Source organism: Portunus trituberculatus, chromosome 13 (genome assembly GCF_017591435.1).
Source record: "Portunus trituberculatus isolate SZX2019 chromosome 13, ASM1759143v1, whole genome shotgun sequence".
In the NCBI taxonomy this organism is placed as follows: Eukaryota; Metazoa; Arthropoda; class Malacostraca; order Decapoda; family Portunidae; genus Portunus; species Portunus trituberculatus.
In genome coordinates, this window is record NC_059267.1 from 4,866,781 (window position 1) to 4,871,780 (window position 5,000).

Sequence of the window (5,000 nt, forward strand, 5' to 3'; positions counted from 1 at the left end):
AAATGAAGGAAATTAGGAAAAATAGAACGTGGGATTAAAGAAAGTGTAAAGAATAAAGATGACAAAGAAAGAAGGAAATAAGAGAAAATGAAAACGGTGAATGAGAAGAAAGAGGAAGGGGAGAAAGACGAGGAGGAGAAGGAGGAGGAAGAGGATGATAAGGAGAATGGAAACGAGGACGAAGAAGAAGAAGAGGAGGAGAAAACGTTAAAAGCACTGAGGAAATGAGAAAGGAGTAAAAGAAGAAGAAGAGGAGGAGGAGGAAGAGAGGAGGAGGAGGAGGAGGAGAGAATGAAGAAGTAATGAGGTGGATGATGGTGATTTAGTGAGGTGGAGGAAAGGAGATGATGAGAAGAAGGAAGAGTTTATGCATTAACAAAGCTCTATTAAAACTCGCATGTGAAAAAAATAAATAAAAAAACACCTCACTGAATTTTGTAAACGTGATTTTTAACTTTTTTTTTTTTTTTGTGTGTGTGTTAAACATTAAGTATCCCATGGAGTTTCATATTCTGTTGTTTGTGGTTTTGTTTCCTTCTGTTTCGTTTCATTTTTTTTTCGTTAATTTTTAGTTTCAAGACATTTATTTTCCCTTTTTTGTGGGGACGGGGTTTGGGGTTAAGTCTCTCGGATCTACAATAGGACTGGCAGCTTAGTGGGCCTTTTTCTTTTGTTTTATATTGCCCATGGTCAGCTCTCCCCTCTTACATAAAAAAAATCTTTACATATACACAATCACTCAGTCTTTTAATCTATCAATTTGTGAATATGTACCTTTTACTTTCACTCAGTTAGTCTATCAATCAATCAATCAGTAAGTATGTATCTTTTATCTTCACTCAATTAGTCTTTCAGTCAGTCAAGTCAGTAAATATACCTTCTATCTTCACTAATCTTTCAGTCGATCAATCAGTAAATATGTATCTTTTATCTTCACTCAATCTTTCAATCAGTCAATAAATATGTCCCTTTTATCTTCACTCATTCTTCAAATCAGTGTAAACATGTACTTTGTTCTTATCCACACACTCATCCATCCCCTCACCTTTAGCTGACCCGTGGACCCAGACACTGCCTCACTCCTCACTGCTTCATCATTTTCCTTATCACATAACACTTTCACACCCTCTACCTTCTTGACCAGCACGTCTCATCCCCCTCGCGACGTGTTAGTGTTCCAGCAACCGGCTCAACATTCAACATTTATCTCCCTCTCAATATGTCAGAAGGTTGAAATTAGAAGGTTCTCACTACCGATTTTTATTGTGATTTCCGTAAATATTTTTTTTATTTATACCATGTGGGCTTTTCCCGGGAATTTATGGGTTAAACGGGATACTTTTTGGGGTACCTCTTATCTGAAAGCCCACCCGCTAGGAAACCGTTGCTCCGAGTGAGGAAGCCCAACCTACACTCGGACCGTGGACAGGATTCGAGCCAGTGCGTTTGAGGCCCCTCAGACTCCAAAGCACGCATGGTTCCACTGTACCACGGCGGTATTGGTAATGTCGTAATGTGTTTTGTAAGTGACCTCTGTGTGTCTTAGGAACGAAGTAACACAAATGAAAGGTTACGTGATGAATTAATGGAAGCTGCAAGTTATAAGATCTATACTTGGTGGTCGGCGTATATAAGATGTCTGTCGATTTCTACCTAGCCTTAAATTTGTGTTATCTTTATTTAGTGACTCTGTTATTCATGAAGGGTATTTTTAAAGACCACATAGATGATAATTTTGATGTTATTTATTTATTTTTTTTATTTTTCAAATTTTTTTTTATTTAACCCCTTCAACACCGGGATACATTTTTACCTTGAGAGTTGTGTACGATTAGACCATTTTATTGACATTAGGAAGATCTATAGACGTCAAGAGATTAATGGCAAGTATCTTCACTATTTCGATCCCCTACGTAAATTTCTGAAGCTGCAGGAAATCACTAAATAGTAACCGGAATGAATATGGAAACGCGTCATGGTACTGAAGGGGTTAAGATGGGGAAGATGGACAAAAAAAAGGCCCACTTAGTCGCCAACCCCCTGCAGGTCCGAAAGAGTTAGCCAAAAGAAAGGGATAAATGTCTTGAAACCTCCCTCTTAAATGAAGTCATAGGAAGTTGGAAATACAGAAGTAGGCAGGGAGTTCCAGAGTGTACCAGGAAGGGTCTGAATAATTGAGAGTACTAGTTAAATCTTGCTATTGGTGTTTAACGTTCTATATAAGTGTCAAGTTCATGTTAATCTTCACAGGAGAGTTAAGGGAAAGTGTTCGAGGCAAAGAAAGGAATGAAGTGTTGAAATGTTGTAGATGTGGACAGTTTTCCATTATTTAAAGGTAACTTGTACACTATTAAAGGTGAAAAAGCCAACACACACACACACACACACACACACACACACACACACACACACACACACACACACACACACACACACACACACACACACACACACACACACACACACACACACACACTGATCGTTCCCCGGATTAAGGTTTTAAATTTAGCGCCTTTTTCTTCGCTCACCTGAATGGGTTAATGTAAGCTTACCTGAGGATTACCTTTCTCTCTCTCTCTCTCTCTCTCTCTCTCTCTCTCTCTCTCTCTCTCTCTCTCTCTCTCTCTCTCTCTCTCTCTCTCTCTCTCTCTCTCTCTCTCTCTCTCTCTCTCTCTCTCTCTCTCTCTCTCTCTTGAATAACGAGTCTAATTATCCACATCCTCATATGAAGAGAGAGAGAGAGAGAGAGAGAGAGAGAGAGAGAGAGAGAGAGAGAACCTTAGATGGCTTTCTCGCAGGTAACTCTGAGAGATGAGAATATTCCAGGTGTTACTATGTCAGGAAACACGTACGCTTGTCAGGAGGAGGAGGAGGAGGAGGAGGAGGAGGAGGAGGAGGAGGAGGAGGAGGAAGAGGAAGAAGAAGAAGAGAACAAAGAGGAAGTGTAGGGCGAAGAAGTTGAAGTAGAAAAGGAGGAAAGAGAAGGAAGGTTAGGAGAGAGAGAGAGAGAGAGAGAGAGAGAGAGAGAGAGAGAGAGAGAGAGAGAGAGAGAGAGAGAGAGAGAGGGGAGGTAACAATCAACATTCGCTCTCACTTTCCTCTGTTCTCTCCTCCTCTGCAGACAAAGACGAGGCTACAAAGAAGGAGGAGGAAGTAATGATGATGGCTGTCGTATTAGTAATAATAATGATAATAATGATAATAATAATGAAGGTGATGATGGTGATGATGATGGTGATGATGATGGTGATGAGGGTGATAACATTGATATAAAACAATTCGTGTTTGATTTGTCTTCTTATGGTAAACACACACACACACACACACACACACACACACACACACACACACACACACACACACACACACACACACACACACACACTCTCTCTCTCTCTCTCTCTCTCTCTCTCTCTCTCTCTCTCTCTCTCTCTCTCTCTCTCTCTCTCTCTCTCTCTCTCTCTCTCTCTCTCTCTCTCTCTCTCTCTCACGCGTACCAGGAGAGCTCTTAGCCCCACACCATCCCTTCCTCCCTCTCTCCCCACCCACCTCTCCCGAGCCAGCACCTGCCTTCCATTCCCTCCCCTCCTCCCCCTTCCTTCCCCCAGCCAGATCGTGATTGAGCTCAATGAAATAAATAAGCAGACCGAAGTTTAATTCTCGAAGACTATATATTTCTTTCTTCAAGGATCGTGGTGGTGGTGGTGGTGGTGGTGGTGGTGGTGGTTGTGGGGCAAGGGAGAGAGAAGTTGGAAAGAGACGAGAAGGAGGAGGAGGAGGAGGAGGAAACTGAAGAAGATGATGAAGAGTTTGAAGAGGAGGAGGAAGAAAAGGGTTAGAAAGGAGATATGGGGTGAGGGAGGAGGAGGAGGACGAGGAGGAGGAGGAGGAGGAGGAAACTGAAGAAGATGATGAAGAGTTTGAGGAGGAGGAGGAGGAGGAAAACGGTAAAAAAAAGGAGATAATGGGATGAGGAAGGAGGAGGAAAAGGAGAAAAGGATGGAGGGAGTCGAGGAGGAGGAGAAGAGAACAAGAATGAAAACGAACAAGGAAGAAAAAAAGAAGATAAGAAATTGATGTCCACGACAAAAAAAACAAAGAAGAAGAAGGAGAAGAAGAAATAAATAAAGAAAAAGTATTAAAGAAAGAAAACAAAGAAAAAGAAGGATAAAAGATGAAGGAATTGAGAAGAAAGACAAAGACGAAGGAAAAAGAGAGAACGAATCAGGAAAAATAACTCAAAATTAGAGAGAGAGAGAGAGAGAGAGAGAGAGAGAGAGAGAGAGAGAGGCCATCACCTTCGCTAACTGCCAATCAGAAGTTGTGATTGCACGTCGCCAGAATTCATTGGTGAGAATCTTTAAAATTGTTATGAAGTTTGCACTGATAGGCCTGCTCTCTCTCTCTCTCTCTCTCTCTCTCTCTCTCTCTCTCTCTCTCTCTCTCTCTCTCTCATTTTTTCCTTATTTTTTATTGGATCTCTATTTTTTCCTCTTTTCCGCTTTTCTCATAATTTCCTTCTTTCTTTCTTTCTTTCTTTCTTTCTTTCTTTCATCCCTCCTTACTTCCTACCTTTTCTACTTTCCTTCCTTTCTTTTTTTGTTTGTTTCTTTCTTTTTTTCCTCCTTTCTCTCTTTTCTTTTCTTCCTTCTTGCCTTCCCTCCTTGCTTCCTTCCTTTATATTTTCGTTCCTTCCTTTCTTTCTTTCTTTCTTTCTTTCTTTCTTTCTTTCTTTCTTTCTTTCTTTCTTTCTCTTTCCATTCCATTTCATCTTCATCGATTTCTTATTTCCCTTTATTCATTTCCCTCTCTCTTGCTTCCTTCTTTCATTGTTCCTTTCCTCCCCTTCGTATTCTCTCTCTCTCTCTCTCTCTCTCTCTCTCTCTCTCTCTCTCTCTCTCTCTCTCTCTCTCTCTCTCTCTCTCTCTCTCTCTCTCTCTCTCTCTCTCTTTCAATTTTTGGTATCTTCATCAGACAACGATTGGAGGAGGAGGAGAAGG